Source organism: Podarcis tiliguerta (genome assembly GCF_965153285.1).
Source record: "Podarcis tiliguerta genome assembly, chromosome: 2".
In the NCBI taxonomy this organism is placed as follows: domain Eukaryota; kingdom Metazoa; phylum Chordata; class Lepidosauria; order Squamata; family Lacertidae; genus Podarcis; species Podarcis tiliguerta.
The window spans coordinates 100,021,300-100,039,107 of record NC_139535.1 but is presented as its reverse complement, the minus strand read 5'-3'; the positions used below and the strand labels follow the sequence as shown (position 1 = coordinate 100,039,107).

At 42.1% G+C, this 17,808-nt stretch overlaps 1 protein-coding gene and 2 long non-coding RNA genes across 5 annotated transcripts in view; 1 reads left to right on the top strand and 2 right to left on the bottom strand.

The window, feature by feature from the left end:
* Positions 1 to 17,808, bottom strand: part of PITPNC1 (phosphatidylinositol transfer protein cytoplasmic 1) — a 132,259-nt gene that overhangs the window by 89,551 nt on the left and 24,900 nt on the right. The window lies entirely within an intron of this gene.
* On the top strand, positions 833 to 8,109 carry LOC310671828. Its single transcript, XR_014508235.1, has 4 exons — positions 833 to 2,291; positions 3,049 to 5,601; positions 5,971 to 6,023; positions 6,385 to 8,109. It is a non-coding gene; the product is annotated as an uncharacterized lncRNA (long non-coding RNA).
* Positions 10,578 to 16,346, bottom strand: LOC310671841. The gene is made up of 2 exons (XR_014508248.1): positions 15,996 to 16,346; positions 10,578 to 15,745 (listed from the first exon to the last, which is right to left on the bottom strand). It is a non-coding gene; the product is annotated as an uncharacterized lncRNA (long non-coding RNA).

Sequence of the window (17,808 nt, the reverse complement as noted above, 5' to 3'; positions counted from 1 at the left end):
TTAGCACGTTTCTCCCTTGCATCCTGAGTTCAAGTGTCTTCAAAGCCCATGACACCTTTGGTAAAGGCTGTTCTCCAACTGGAGCACTCGCAGGCCAGTGTTTCCCAGTTATCAGTGTTTATACTACATTTTTTTAGATATGCCTTGAGACAGTCTTTAAACCTCTTTTGTTGACCTCTAGCATTACGCTTTCCATTTTTAAGTTCAGAATAGAGTAGTTGCTTTGGAAGACAATCATCAGGCATCCGCACAACATGACCAGTCCAACGAAGTTGATGTTGAAGAATCATTGCTTTAACACTGGTGATCTTTGCTTCTTCCAGTACACTGATATTAGTTCGCCTGTCTTCCCAAGTGATGTGTTAATGCAACCTAGAATAGCATTAGGTTTTTTTGCTGCTGCATCACACTGTTGACTCATGTTAAGCTTGTGGTCCACCAAAACCCCTATATCTTTTCACATGTACTGCTAGTAAGCCAGGTTTCCCCCATCCTATATTTGTGCATCTGGTTCTTCCCGTCTAAGTGCAGAACTGTACATTTGTCCCTATTGACATTCATTTTGTTAGCTTGCGCCCAGTTCTCCAATCTGTTAAGGTCATTTTGAATTCTGATTCTGTCTTCTGTGGCATTAGCCAACCCTCCCAGTTTGGTGTCATCTGCAAAATTGATGAGCATCCCCTTAATTTCTTCTTCCAAGTCATTTATAAAGTTGTTGAACAACAACGGACCCAGGACAGAACCCTGCAGCACCCCACTTGTCACTTTTTTCCAGGATGACGAGGAACCATTAACGAGCACCAGTAAGTTGATCTTATAAATCTGAAACTTTGAACTTTGAGAATACAGCACTCATGATTTTAATGGTGTGAAGCACTTGCTCCCACAGAACAATAATTTAAAACTTTATTACACAGCTTAAGAACGAAAAAAGTTTGTCTGTTGTCTGCAATGAGATATGCAACATGTGCTGTTTTCTTCAGGCTTCCTGGTCTTTCTGAAGTTTCTATGTTAAAATTCCAACATCAGCAGCCCCAAAACAGGGTCAGCCATTAACGTCACCAGTATGTCAGACAATTTCCAAACCACCACTGAGTGGTGCTCTACAGATCAAAGTAGCATCCCCTATTATTACAGTGCCTCTTTTCATAATGATGCATACAAGAAGTGCAGTGAAAAGGACAATCATGCCCAACAAAATATGTAAAAATCTATGGATGCAAAAAGTACAATTTTTTCACATAAATAATTCAACATGCTTACATCCAAGTTTACACAACTTTCTAGAGCAACTTTAAAGAGTAAAGACAATTACTTGGAATCCAAACAGCTTTCACTCAAACACACACTTGGCATGTGTCCAAACTGATATGAGGCTGCAGTTCGTGTCTTTTATCTTTGAAATTGCAAACATCTTCAAAAATGCAAGGTAGTTGTTACCAGGAAAAGGGGAAATTTCACAGGACTAAGAGCTGGGGGGGGGGGGGATCACTTTAGCACGTGTTTTTTTAGCTTGCACTGCATGAAAATAACTGGTGCATTTCAATTAGGATTCTTGTAGCTTTAATAATCTTCAAGAATATGCTCCTAAAATTTGTCCGCTTCAACGTAAAAGAGGAAATGGAGAGACAGGGCGTAGCTATGCTAAGATCTGCTGAAAAATACAGCAATGGAGAAACTGACAGGTGCATTCATATGACTTGACCTTCCAAAGTTAATGAGATTCCTTCATTAAGTGCTGGTTGTGCAACTTAATGCTACCAAGGGATTTATTTACGCGAAACACAGTGTTTCTTGCTCATAACTGAAATAAAGTATGCTGCCTGTCCTTTTACCAGAGCTCTTCTCCCCACTTTGTATTTTATATAAGCCTTGGATACAATGGTTTCTCAGTGCTGCCACCCTGACAAGCTAAGGTGGGCCTCTAATCAGGGCCTCCATCAACCCACCTCCAGCACAACCAACACTCCCAGAACACCTGTCAAACTAGACCCTATGTCGAGAATGCTACAGTTCTAGCCTGAAGAAGTTCACTGCCTTTACATCAGGATGCATTGTACCCTATAAATCCCTTTTAACCAAGCCAGCTTCTCTCTCCGAGCCTTCCATAATGGTAAAGTCTAAAGTTTAGAAAGATTGGCAGCCGATAAGATTATGAAGCTGTTTAGATGTTCTTATGCGACTCGAGGCTCACCTTTCGAAAGAAGTTCCTTCAAAACTGCATAGGTACTTAAATAATCTAAGCATACATGATGGGCTCAGTGATGTCCACTGCTGTCAGCCCAGTTGTGGTTCGAGGACCCGACCCCCGCGGAGAGGAAATGAATACACCAGGACACGTGATATATGGCTTATGGGCATGAAAAGGCCACAACTTTATTGGTTACAGCAGTGGAAAAGGTATTGGCTTAGGCATTGGATATCCACCACAGGGGTTGAATCACCAGTAGGCGGAGCCTGTTGATGCTAATTCAACTAAAGGCTCTCCCCTGATGCAACCGGGGGTCGTGCCATGGCCTCCCGCCAAGCAGGCATCGGACAGAATACACGACCGCCGGATTCCTTTAACGGAATACCCAAAATTGAAGGCGTAGGCGATGGCCACACCTAGCCTTCCAACACACCACAACACAATAATCCAATGCCTAACCTACCCACCAATACCACGAAAGTTGTGACGATTGCTACGAGGCAGGCGAAAAAACCAAATGGCCTAATGCCATGTGGAAAAACTCCTACCAGGCCCCCTGCCTAACCAGGGCGACCAACCTAAGGTCCATAGCAAGGTCGAGACCCTAAGCTGAAGGGAGTGGAGGGTGGGTGACTCTCGGCGGGCGAAGAGAAAATGAGGCCGGGGAGAGGGCTGGCGCGGTAACTTGAAGTTACCTGGGCACGCCCCCTGCCGGCTCCCGATTGGGTGCCGGTCAGTGGGCGGGGCGCCAGCCAGGTAACAGGGAAGGCAGGGGGCGGCTGCCCCCTGCAAGGGGCGGAGCTCGGGCTCCCACCCACAACCACTCCCCTCCCTTCCAGGGAGGAGAGTCTTTGTAGAACTGACTTTCACTTGTGTAACAGGACCCTCCAGAGCAGATATGGGGAGGGTTCCGTGGCGAGGAGAAGGGAATGTCCCATTGCGTCCAGCTGGTAAGATGTTGGATATCTTGGCACCATTTCTGTAGGTAAGACCTATATAGTTCCACCTCACCCATGTTTGTATCATTTAAAACATTCTCCCAGTCACCTGATTGTCACTTCTAGATAAGTGGTAGGGGAATGGCAACTCAACACTACAGAGGTGCCGGAACGCAACAAAGGTACCGATGACTTCCAGTTGAAAAAAAGCCCTTGGGGTACTGGTCTTGGTGCACTACTACAATTTCTCCTTGTGATTTCCAATTATTTTTGTTATTACTTTTCTCTGCGCTTTACAACCTTAAAAAGTGATGCTGGATTACGTGATAGCAACTTATTTACTTAGTTTTTTCTTGTCACGAATGTTATTTCCATAAGAACAATTTATTTGGTTTGATGCGGGAAATTACTATTTTCTTGTCATGAATGCTCTTTGAAAGCAATCTGGAAGAAATAAAGCATGAAAATCCAAGTGTTGTTTTTTTTTTTATTCTGAAAAATTTTCCCCATATGTAGAACGATGCATTGTAAAAACTTTCCAGATGTTACCAAAAATAGTAATCAGTGCTTCTTCAAGGTCAAATTCACACTTGGCATGAACAGAGGTTCTCAAGATTTCCATGTAGCAGAACTTAATCTCTAAAACCTTCCTGTATGGAAAATTGTACTCTGCATAATTTTAAGGACCAATAACTTCAGTTTCTCAGGAGTTCAGAAAAACTGACTTTTCTTTTTACACAACTGAACAGCTGTCCTGTTTCCCCAGGTGCAGATGACCCACTGCCCAGCTGTTCTCTAAGCCTGGGACCTCTAAGCCTACAAAGATATTTTTTTTAGCCATTTCCTTCCACAACCTACAAGTTGAACAATATTTATAAAAACTCATCTGACATTTGTTATGTTATAATTTGGGGTTAAACATTAGATTCGCTATTAATTTTTGCCCTGTGATGCCTTCAGAGAGCATTTATGAAAAATGAAACTGCAGCTCGCAAATGAAAATTAGTTTAGTTTACATACAAGGCTTTTCCACTCATTAACCATAATAAGTCATAATGAACAGAAGTGGAAAGATTTTTATAACATATTAAAATTGCAGAATGGGACTGTAAGAATTCCAGTAGTTTTCCGTTCCACTTTCTAAACAATCTTGAACCTTCATGCAAAATTTGTTACTTTCAATTGAAACTTAAGCAAGCTCAGTGGGCAAGGAATGCTGGCTGACCAGCTGAGGGGGGAAACTGGGTACGAGAGGGAATGAAATAGAATATCCTGAACATGAGAATTCAACACTGCAACATTTGGTTGTTGCACCCAACTGAAAATGCAGGCTATTACTGTTTCCTACATCATCAAGGTCATCAATATTATAATCCCTTCTGCTCTTGTGACTATAAGTAGAGACTCCTCACGCTAGCATTCATCATGTACTAACAGGCAGAGTTATCAAGAAATGTACTCCACTTTTGCAGTTTGCACCCAAATACACAACTCACCTAATTACCGGTACTATACCTGTTATCTGTGTAATGGGAAATACTATATAAAGTAGGAAACTGTTTGGGCTCATTTTCTATCTAAGAAAATCAGAAAAGTTAAGACAGCGGACTGACTTTGTTGTAATTAATATTCTTAAAATGGTTTTAGGACAGGCAAAGTGTTGATTATTTAAGACACAATTATTCACAGACTTACGAGGTCTGCTGAAAAAGCAGCAATGGCCTGGCGCAGAAAAAAAATCTCCCAGTCTCTCCTCATGTGAAACATGCCCCCCTGCAAACCATAAGTACATGACTGATCATTTGTGTTGTTTTTTCGAACAGTACCTGCTAAGGAGAAAATGGTGATCTGTTAACCACCAGGGGTCCATGAGGTTCACTCAGGTGTTCCCCAGCATCTCTCTGGATTTTTGACTGAGGATGGGAGATGATGATAATGATGGTGATGGATGGCACATCCATCGCATTGAATATTCAAATTGGTTTTTAATTGTATTTTTATTGCTTCTTTGATTGTATCTTGCCATATTAGAATTTGAATTCTATGAAATTACAATTGCTACAGAAGACAGAAAAATCAGCCAAGATGCTCAGCAATTTTCAAGGGGGTCTATGGGGGTGGGTGGGTTGGGAACCACTGAATTATGCCCTTCCCCTAGGTATGAAGTCTATATCTGAGTGGGGAAGACACAGGTGCTAACCAACCAGTTAGTCTGTTTAGGCAGCCTACAATCCAATAGTTTGCTGTAAAACCATGGGGCTTAGTTTGCTGTAGACACCAATTTAGAAGCAGCATATCCAAGTGAATCTAAGCGGAGAAGTCAGTGTTACTTGGGTGTTCCAGAACTCAAGAAGCCAATCTACTTAAATGTCCCCAAACCCAACAATTTTTGGAAAGTCCCCTGGAGTTTGCTATTGGAGACCAAATAAGAGACTAATCTTTCCCCCATATTTTAATCATGGCTAAGGTCCTGTATTAGGGACGCGGATGGCGCTGTGGGTAAAACCTCAGTGCCTACGACTTGCTGATAGCAAGGTCAGCGGTTCGAATCCCCGCAGCGGGGTGAGCTCCCGTCTTTCGGTCCCAGCTCCTGCCCACCTAGCAGTTCAAAAGCACCCCTAAGTGCAAGTAGATAAATAGGTACCGCTTTCTAGCGATAAGGTAAACGGCGTTTCTGTGTGCTGCGCTGGTGCTGGTTTGCCAGAGCAACTTCGTCACGGCCACGTGACCCGGAAGTGTCTCTGGACAGCGCTGGCTCCCGGCCTCTTGAGCGAGATGAGTGCGCAACCCTAGAGTCGGACACGACTGGCCCGTAGGGGCAGGGGTACCTTTACCTTTAAGGTCCTGTATTATCCTTTTAATCAAGGTTTGAAAGTGGTTTGAAAATTTGATTAGTGCTAACCATGGAGACAGGGGACTCGGGTGGCGCTGTGGGTAAAAGCGTCAGTGCCTAGGGCTTGCCGATCGAAAGGTCGGCAGTTCGAATCCCCGCGGCGGGGTGCGCTCCCGTTGCTCGGTCCCAGCGCCTGCCAACCTAGCAGTTCAAAAGCACGTCAAAGTGTAAGTAGATAAATAGGGACCGCTTACTGGCGGGAAGGTAAACGGCGTTCCGTGTGCTGCGCTGGCTCATCAGATGCGGCTTTGTCACGCTGGCCACGTGACCCAGAAGTGTCTCCGGACAGCGCTGGCCCCTGGCCTCTTAAGTGAGATGGGCGCACAACCCTAGAGTCTATCAAGACTGGCCCGTACGGGCAGGGGTACCTTTATCTTTTAACCATGGAGACATAAGCTTTAACCATTGTTAAGATCATAAGCTGAATGGGGCTGGTGATGGCAATAGGAAACACACCTCTGTTCGCTTAAAATGGCATTGTGATGTCTTACTGCTGTCATAGCATCTCGAAAATCAACAAGAAGTCAACAAGCAAACAAGAGGCCCTACTGTTCTCCAAATTTCATACCGGTGGTTGCTCTTTGTCAGAATACAAAATGCATGCTACTGTCAACCAGTCAGACTTAGCTTTAAAAGAATAAATGGACTTAATTACATGTGAATGCTAATCATTTATTTAAATGTTTCTAATCCATGTTTTCTTTCATTCACATTGCACCTGAAGCTGATTATAATAAAACAGAAATAAAAAATACAAATCACAATAAAGCTGTAACAACTCTGCATTGTAAACAATCAGATTTTTAAAGAAAATAGATAATTTAAAACAACACAGCCCCATAAAAGTCCGCCTGCAAAAAAAAAAGCTTTCTGAAAGAATAAGGAAAAACCAGCAGTGAGGGAGCCCAACAGCTCACCAGTGGGAGAGCTTTCCACAGTGCAGATACCGTGACAAGGAGAGTCTTTCCATGTACCCTCAGGAACCTCCACACCTTTATAGAAGGAGAGTACACAGGGGAAGAGAAGCTCCGTAAATGACTTCTCTAGACCATATAGCCCAGGAGGGAAATGAGCTGGAATTTTCTGTATTAGCTGAGGCTTTAAACCCATATTCAGAGGCAGCACAATACGGAGCAAATTGCAGTACTTCACAAAGATGACTGCCGCATTAGTGGCTGAGAGCTGAACTCTATCTCAGAGAAGCAGCTGCAGCTGGCTGACCAGCCTAAGCTGATAAAAAGGCACTTAAAGACAGTCCTGCCACACTGGAATCAAAAGAACAAGTTGTTTGCAACCCTCAGGCTGTAAACATTGTGAGGGTAACCCCTTTCAATCCACCGAACCACTCTACTGTCCCACCATCTCTAACTTGAACTACCATCAACACTTCCATCTTGTCTGGATTAAACGTCAGTTTAATTCGGTTTTAAAAGTACTAGCAATACTGCATGTGTTCTGACTCATCAGAAAGTTTGTTCTCAGAAAGTGACTTGCTGCACTAAGCCTGCAAATATCTTGCAGCACAACCGGGTTCAGGAGGAGCCTCTGACCTGGAGCTGTGGGTGGTATCATGTAGGGGACCTGGAGCGGTTTTGAAGCTCCATGTGATGACCCCTTCCCCCTTAAAGGAGTAAACACAATTCCTATTTGCCTACAAATTTTCATTCCAACCTGCGTGTGTCGCAGGCAGCCCTGTTTCCATTCTGCTGCACAACACCTTCTGACAAAAACTACAGTACATTGTTCAGTTTGCTGTCTGCCGTGACAGAATTAATTACATTATTATCACGTGGTTACACACCATTCATTGAAATGCAAGGGAAACAAAATGGGGGGGGGAAAGACATCAATTACTTTTATCATTTGTGGACTGAAAATAACAACTACAGTGAACACTGACTGCATTCGCTGGCTTGATTTCCATTCCATGGGAATGAATCCGTGAGCGCCAGCCATTTCAGCACACATTTCAGTTTTTGTTGGAATTCTCAGACACTGTTACCTACCAAAGCCCACCAGAATCTGTGAACCCTTAAAACTTGGGTTAAACTTTTTTAACAGGTGGAAATCAGCACTCTCAGAGCTGCATCATAAGAAACGATATGTCCATTTTCAAATCCATCTGTTCCCCAACACTAAATTTTGAAAACATTGTGTACAACATGCCACCTCTCAAGGGCGTAACTGTTCCATATTTTAGACTGCTGTTCAGCAGGAATATAACAAAAAGTGTGGAACTGCTAGCATAGATTTGAGAGGAAGTCTCTAGGAAAGAGACTGACACCAGAGAAGAGCTCAAAGAAAAGTTGGAGGCTACAACATCCAAAGTATATGTTTCCAAATGTTTGTTCATATTATGTAAACAACATAGGAGATTGACTAATTCCAAGAAAGAATCGGCAGAAGCACAGTTTCTGCCACTCTGATTTAAAACTAATTATAGATTCTAAAGGAGACATGCTGTGGTTCAATCCCTGCAACATTAATTACATATAAACTTTCTCTTTGCTCCCCTACCCACCACTGTTTTCATTTTATGTTGCTTTTTAATGAATTCTAAGTGATACTTAAGTAATATGAACAATTGTCTTCGAGTTGTGTTTTATCAGAAAAATAGTTCATCTTCAGAAAACACATCAGGTCTCAAGCTCTTTTGTCAAAAGAAGGAACAGTTTCTATCTTTCTGAATGTATACAGAATTTTGTAAATAATTTAAAAGAGAATCATCATTTCAGAGGACCAACAGAATCATCCAAACTCTCCTTAAACAAGGCTATGGTGGGGCTGGATTAGGCAGGTGTCCCTCTGCCCAGCTCTTTCAGCTCAGCTGGTCTCCCACTGGTGGGAGTGAGTAGAAAGTTCTGAAATGGGGTGTTGTGATGGCAAGGAAGAGTTGAACCAGCCTGGGATCCACTGGATTCTGAGCTAGTATCAAAACACAGAACATCAGGGCCAATTGTCTTGCCCACCACCCATATTCTGCTGCTGCCTCCATGCAGCAGAGCTCTGCTGGACAGAGAGGGAAGAAGGTGGTTTGGTGAAAGATTTAGGGCAGTGGTTCCCAATTAGCTAATTACTGGGGACCCCCTATTGTGGAAAAGAACAACTGGGAAACTATGCTAAACCATTTTCTAACTTTGAGACAGAAACGTATTCTTTTCTTGAAAAGTAACATTTGCAGACAGCTCTCCCACATCAGTGCACTTAAAGAGTCTCAACAGCCCCTGGAATCCAGTTCCTAGTAGCTTAGATTCCTGCCAGCAACTCTCATTTTAGCGCTGATGATTAAGTTGAACCACCGCAAAACTCAGTAATTAACTACCTAAGGGTTTTATTAGCTTCATCTTTTTCAGAGTCCATAAGGCAGTTGTTTACCTTCTTTATGACTAATATAAGTAAGCTTATGTGACCCTACCAAAGCAACAACTAGACATGACTTAAAAACCTACATTTGGAACACTTTTGGATACTTACTGGCTGCAAGCCAACTGAAGCCTGCTTTGGACAAATTCCAATCACAGGGAAATGAGACCCAAGCTATAACCTTGAAAACTAAATAACCTGAGACCTGGCAATCCTTTTCAAATAGGCAAATCACTGCATCCACAGCTTCTGTTTATACAATTTCTGATGTAGCTCCCACTGAGAAGCCCAATTTTGAGTATATTTCTAGAACGCAGAGACACAAATGCTTTTCATTAGCATTTGAAAGGGATGACTTTCCTAAGCTTTATGATTAATGAAAGTTAGGTGGACATCCACAAGCTCTGATTTGCTTCAACCTATTTTTAAATCAGCATGACACATACCATATGGCCTTATATAATCTCTATCAAGGCTGTCACCTTCTTGAATCAGTACTTTTGTTGCAATTATAAAGCAGATTCCACATAAGGAATTGAGAGCTTAGAATAATAGTTTTCAAAAAGTTACACACATTCTGAAAAGATATTCTTGGATTTGAGCCCTCGTCTTTCATTTATCCACATACTGAAAACTCAAGTTAATCCAACCTGACTTTTAACTTTTCAATTAATCCAAGGGACAAAATAATGAGGATTTCTTTTACTGCTCTCAAATTCCACTGGAGGACTAAGATTACAAATAAAGCAATGAAAACAAATATATTTGTATGTTCAGTAAAAATCAGATTATAGCCCGGACACTTAATATGTGCTGCTAACTAATCTAATAAAATGAAACAGACCAAGAGTCTGTTTTTTAAAGAAAAAATATGCTGGCTGATCTCTGGTTCTACCCCTGCAGATCCACAGATGACAGCAATTTTTGAGCACATATTTACTGGCACTATTTACTGGAACTATTTTACGCTACTATGTGGGAAAATGCTGTAGAATACTTGAACTTATTGAGAAGACTGTAGAAAATGAGGACAATTAAAACATTAATCTCAACTCCAAAAGATAATTCAGCAAACCAATACTCAGTTGGTATCACAGAATTGTAGAGTTAGAAGGGACCCCAAAAGTCATCTAGTCTAACCACTTGCAATGCATGATTGCTGGGATAGCTCAGTTGGTTCAGCATAAAACTCTTAATCCTAGGGTTGTGTGTTCGAGCCCCATGTTGGGCAAAAGATACCTGAATTGCAGAGGTTTGGACTAGATAACCCTCAGGATCTCATCCAACTTTACAATTCTACGATTTTATGAATGCAGGAATCTCAACTAAAGCATCATGAGAAGAGGCTATGGTAAAGAAAGCAAGTGATTCAAACAAATAACCACCAGTCTTGCCAGGACCATAGAGAATTTACTTGATAACATAGGCTGCTGGAAATATATCAGGGCTTTAATAAACCCAAGAACTACAGTGGGTGGAAATCTATTACCTTCGATCGACTTGTGGAAAATTATAGCTGCAGCCAACTAAATTCTTAGGCCACAAAAATCAAATTCATTGCAGAAGGTAATCAAAACATGTGTTTGTGTGGGATGGTGTTGGGGGAGGAGAAGGAAAGAAAATAATAATGAATGCTGGATATCTAGCTCTGCTGGACAAAAAAGAGGAAACATTACAGTATTTCACTTTAAAACATTTAATAACGATGCCACAAGCCTCCAGTGCCCTGTGTTATCAAATAAAATATTGCTATCAGAGTTTTTTTGTTCCATATAGAACACTGTATTAACCTCTGACATTTTGTCAGCATCCCAGATGGGACAGTTAATGGGATATTTATAGGTATAAATAATAATTCAGGTGGAACATTCATTCTCCCATACCATCACATATGAAGCGGATACCGAGAATCTAATTCCTTCTCTACCTCTCTATAGTTTTGGATGGTTAATCTTTATTATTCCATCTACATAATTTGTGAGCCATATCCTATATTTTATTTTTTGTTCATTTCTCAAAAGTATGTTTGCTATTTGTACCAGAATCTTTTTAGCCTCACCTGTGACGTGGATGGTAAACTGTTCTGATTTACCACAATTTCTTTTGTAGCCTGATGCTTCACTATAACATGTTAGTATCTTTATGACTTCTTTATATTTTTTAGAGAGATTACCAGTATTATATTATTTTGTTAAGTAAAGATCCATATTGCACCCCATGAATATCTGTTCTTTCCCTTAATGCTAAAGCTAGTGGCTTGATGGCAGCAGCGAAAAGTACAACATTTCAATGGAACTGGGTGGAAGCAACATATGGGGTAAGATTTAATTCTAGAACAGATTCTCTGTTCTGATCATGCACGAATACAGTCATACCTCGGGTTTCGCCACTTGCGCATGTGCTCAAAATGACGTCATGCGCATGTGCAGAAGCGGTGGACACGGGTTGCGTTCACTTCAGGATGCGAACGGGGCTCTGGAACGGACCCCATTCGCATCCAGAGGTACCACTGTACAGAGGTTATCTTACAAGAACTAGGAGGCAAAAAGACTGGATCGCTAAGATTAACAAGTCAATAATTAAAATATATAAACAGATAAAAGGCCAAAAGTTGCAATTTTTGGCCCTATGCAGAATGAATATCCCTAATTCGGTAGTTCTGAAACATAATTCACAATAAACAGGGACTAAAATTTTACATCTACAATAGGTAGGCATGAAAATCCTGTCGATTTCCTGGGAGATTCTGCAACAGTTCAGTACATAACCTAGAAAACTAGAAGAACTGACTAGAAGCAGTGAACACCAGTGTGCTATAGTACTTTGAGTTTTGTACTAGAAGAGGTGAAACCTCAGCTCAAATCTCCACTCAGCCATGAAGCTTTCTGACAGTCCTTTGGCCAGTCGCCATCTCTTAGTCTAACGTATCTGACAGTTACAGCGAGGATGAAGGGGGTAGGGGAGAACCATATATACCACCAGAAGCTCCTCAGAGCAATACCAAAATATATATTTCTTTAAAATGCATAAATACCATTTGCCTAATCTATCTAAATAAATCTTCATTAAGAGACAGCTTTCAGCTTTGCTAAAACTCTGTGCTTTTTCATGGCTATATTTGCTAGCATTGGGCAGCATGCAGGACTTTTCAGCATGAAACATACACCCACCTACGAAGTATAAGGATCGCTCAAGCCCTGCATAGAAACTGGCTGTGGATAAATATTTCCTGAAGCAGGTTTTGGGCTATTTGAACAGTGTGGAACACTACCAAAAAGTAATTTTCATTGCAGATTCATTATTCCCAGTAGTTGGCATATTTCGCCTCTCTGTTCCAATCAGCAGTGTCACAGGGCAATGTCTCCTTTATCCTAGAACTCCCAAAGGAAAGAAACTGGTACATAGCTAGATGAACTGGCAAAAGAGGATATGGCCTGCAGAACAGACGGCACGATCCATATGCTCTGGCAAGCTGATGTTGACAGAGGGCAGGGAGGCCCTTCGATCCCCTAGGCTTTGCAGTCTGTATGAACAACACGACATAAGCAGCAACCCCAAGGATCATTGAAGAGATTCAGCCAAATTTCTGCATCTCAAGGTGCGAGAGCTGGAATGGTGGGATGCTGAAGGAGAACCAAAATCAAAAGAAGTGCCATTCCAAGTCCTACCAGCTTCACTCTTTTCCAATCCTTGGTTTTTGGAGTAGGAGTTTCCCTCTCATTTATTTCAGCTGGAGGGAAACAATGCCAACTCAAACTATGATGCAGGTTGCCCACCCCACCCCACCATTCCTGGATGTGCCTCCAGGAAACACTTCCTCTTTGCCCTTGGGAGCTGGCCATGGGCTCTTCTACTATGTTATGGAGGAGGCACCCAACATCTCTCCTCCTGTGAGGATAGACTTTCTGCCCCCTGAATAGAAGATCAGATGGATCCTGTGGCCCCATGGACCACAGGATTGAAACTAAAAGGGCCTAAAAGAAGATTGCTTGTTGCAAACGCCTGTGGAATGTTCACAGAGCTGTTTGTGTGATGAAATCCAGCCAGAGAGCCCTTCTAAGTAGGCTGTACAATATTAAAACTTCTTTTCTTCGAGCAATGACCAGCTGGAGCAAGATCCCTCTGCCTGATCTTGGGTGATTCCCCTCAAGCACTGCAACCCCGTACAGCTCCCACTGTTCAGGTGAGCCTAGGTAAAGGTAAAGGGACCCCTGACCATTAGGTCCAGTCATGACCGACTCTGGAGTTGCAGCGCTCATCTCGCTTTATTGGCCGAGGGAGCCAGCGTACAGCAAACCAGAGCAGCGCACGGAAACGCCATTTACCTTCCCACTGGAGCGGTACCTATTTATCTACTTGCACTTTGATGTGCTTTCGAACTGCTAGGTTGGCAGGAGCAGGGACCGAGCAACGGGAGCTCACCCTGTCGTGGGGATTCGAACCGCCGACCTTCTGATCGGCAAGTCTGTGGTTTAACCCACAGAGCCACCCGCGTTCCTTCAGGGTAGCCTACAATACTCTAAATAGGTTTGTTTTGGGGGGGGAGGCGGGCTTAAAGGAGATTATAGAAGAATGGTGGAGAAAAGTAAGGTCTGTTGCACAAACTGTGTTTCATTCACACAACCATTCAATTAAACCACGAGCGATTTTTAAAGAGACAAAACGTACTGCTAAGTAAAGGAACAAAGATTAAACTCTGAATAAATCCTACAATAAGGGTGTGGGCTATCCCATCCAAAGGCACAGACTATCCAAAAGGATTAATGAGTGAGAACACGCCAAATGACAATTGAAACAAAGCAACTTGTGCATCGTTAATAAAACGGCTGACAAGCCAAAACACCCTGCCCTGAAATGCACAGTATATAAGAAGGTTCTTATTATATAGCTGTTCATTTTCAACACATCACTGCCACGCCATGCCTTGCCACTGGAAGCAGAACAGAACCTTTCAAGTTCCAGGGTTTGTGCCATAACAGAGGAGTCGTTTTTCTTTTCCCTCTTGCGCAGCACAGGCAGATCTGTTTCAATCAATTTATGACATGTCCCAAATGCAGAGGAGTGGGTGGAAGCAAGTGCTCTTGCTCATGGCTAATATTCTCTGTGTCTGCCAAGTTAAGATGATTAGGGAAAATAACTGTTTTTCTTGAGATGTATGGTATAGCAAACAACATCTTGTATTTATTCTAAAATGTCTACCAAGGCCTAAATATAAATTGCCTCTAGCTTTTCTTCCCCCCCTCCACTGCCCTTTTTCTTTCAAGAGATCAATGCTCTCTATGCTTAATTTTGCTGCTCTTCTGATTAACTCCCTGAAAGACTTTGTAGCATTCTTAAACTTCTACTTGCATATTAACTCTCTTAGGAGGGAAAAACCAGCCAATAATCAAAGGAAAATATGTTGATTCCTTTCAGGCATTCACTGAAATATGAAGCGTTGTAATCAAGAGGGATATACACGGCACATCACTTAAGTAACTACACAAAAATGATTGCGTATTTGGAGGTTTTTGAAAAGAAAGGTTTATGAAGGCGACTTTGGCCAGCAGAAATGGAAACAGACCGTTTAAGGAATACAAATGAAATATGTGACAACCCTCCCACCGCCCTGCTCTGCTACACATTGTTTGAATTTTGTATCACTTCCATTGGTGTTTTTTCTGGCAGACTGAAGCACAATTTAAGATGGATGTAGCAATCCACCCACTTGCAGTGACTCAGAAGGCTAGGTCTTGGACTGTCTAAAATAATGGAGACAGTAATACGATCTTTCTGTGTGCATGGAACTCATAACTTTCACACCTCCTCTGAGCTCTTGCTTGAAGCAGGCAATTTTCTCAACTCATTTCCATTATCATTTCAAAATTAACCCTTAGCTCATTTCATTTTGGAGTATGTTGGCTGCACTGGGCAATTTGCCTCCTAAGCAATATTTCTCCAGCCAAGCAAGCTGAAATCTTGTTAGATGCAAAGCGGCTGCTTTCTTTTCTTCTTCCAACCAACAGACTGCTCTTGCAATACAACATGATCCAAAAAGGGTCTTGGACAAGTAAGCTGCGGTTGCACTTTCCCTTAAGAACAAGGAGGTGCGGAATAGCTCAGTGCTTCTGGATTCTATCTACCATGCTAGGACTGGTTGAATGCTTCAAGCAGGATTTGGCCATTCACCAAAAATATTTCTCAGGGTTGAAATGGGTGATTCAGCCGCTCCTGTCCAATGCAGTTAGGTGTATCTAGCCAGCTATTCATCATCATCGTCGTCATGTTACATATTTTTCCCAGTCGGGGACTCAAGTGGGTTCAACACAGATAAAATAGAACAAGCTGGGTTTTTTTTAATCATTAAAGTATAATTAAACACTTATTACAGTGGTGCCCCGCAAGACGAAATTAATTCGTTCTGCGAGTTTTTTCATCTTGCGAAGCACCAATGCGTATTGACGGTTTCCCATAGGAATGCATTGGCAGTTTAAAAAAAAAAAGGCGCAAGACGTTTCGTCTTGCAAAGCAAGCCCATAGGGAAATCCATCTTGCGAAGCACCTCAGAAAACGGAAAACTCTTTCGTCTTGCGAGTTTTTCGTCTTCCGAGGCATTCGTCTTGCGGGGCACTACTGTATTACAATATTTATCAATGGGCCTAACTAGGCAAGCCTAACAGCATACAGTGTTGTTGTTGTTGTTTAGTCGTTTAGTCATGTCCGACTCTTCGTGACCCCATGGACCAGAGCACGCCAGGCACTCCTGTCTTCCACTGCCTCCCGCAGTTTGGTCAGACTCATGTTTGTAGCTTCGAAGACACTATCCAACCACCTCATCCTCTGTCATCCCCTTCTCCTTGTGCCCTCCATCTTTCCCAACATCAGGGTCTTTTCCAGGGAGTCTTCTCTTCTCATGAGGTGGCCAAAGTATTGGAGCCTCTGCTTCACGATCTGTGCTTCCAGTGAGCACTCAGGGCTGATTTCCTTAAGAATGGATAGGTTTGATCTTCTTGCAGTCCATGGGACTCTCAAGAGTCTCCTCCAGCACCATAATTCAAAAGCATCAATTCTTCAGTGATCCATGAAGGGGGCATACAGTGGTACCTTGGGTTAATAACTTAATTCATTCTGGAGGTCTTTTCTTAACCTGAAACTGTTCTTAACCTGAAGCACCACTTTAGCTAATGGGGCCTCCTGCTGCCGCTGCGGCGCCGGAGCACGATTTCTGTTCTCATCCTGAAGCAAAGTTCTTAACCTGAAGCACTATTTCTGGGCTGGCGGAGTCTGTAACCTGAAGCGTATGTAACCTGAAGCGTATGTAACCTGAGGTACCACTGTACTTGGTACCTTTAGATCCAAATTAGCAGTCATAGCACCAGAATGGTTCCGTTATTCAAATTTCAAAAATGTTTACCACCTCATGTTTATTTATTTACTAGCCATCTCATACATGACATAGTTTGGGAATTCCAAGAAACAAACAAACAAAACCCCAATGCAGTCTTGAAATCAGTGCAGTTTTGAAAGGTTAAGTCCACCATCTTGATTCAAAATGGCATCTAATTGTATAAAATTGTATAAAAACACAGACAAAACATTACTCTTTGATCTCATGAACTGTCATGCAAAATTTGGTTAGGAAATCTTAAGTGGTATCCAAAATGCATAGCCAACAGCCAGGGAAACAGCTTTCTAAAACATATAGTAGATTTATTATATTAAATAATCTGCATCATCCAGAGTTGAGGAGTCGCCACCACAATTAAATGGGTAAAAAGGCACAACTGTTATATTACAAAGCAAAATTAGCAGAATTGGAGGCAGTACAGCTGTCTAAATTTCACCCTTCTGTCCTGACGTCCAGCACTCTCTATAGGCTCAGTTGCTAGTGGAAAGTAACTTGATTCATGCATGACTTTAAAAGAATTGATGCATTATTAATTTATGACAGTAGCCTGCAGTAACTAGCTTGCATTTGTAAGTATCTACCACAATTGCTAGCACTATTGTGATTTTTAGAATGGTAAAGTGTTAAATATTGAGTTCCTGCTACCCTCTCATGGACTCCTGTTCAATGTGATATGTTGACATCTGGAACTAAGGAAAATGCAGCTGGTGCCAGATCTCAGCTGGAACTCCATAACACAGCTGGAAATGGAGTTACGTCTATGCAAGAGGTCTAATCCTATAGGATGTTAGATATCTTCCTTGCTTGGCCAGGCTCAATATGCCATGAAATGCAGCTGGTTCCCCTAATTCAGCTCCAAAATTACACTTAACCACATTACTCTCCTAGAAATGAGCCCAGTGAAATTATATTAGTAAACGTTCTGCGTATTTTAATAGCTGTATTGTCTATATACTTTACAGCATTGTTGCTGCACTAATAGGTCATTCATTACAAGCAAGAGGAAAAAGTTTGTGTTAACATCCATTATTTAATT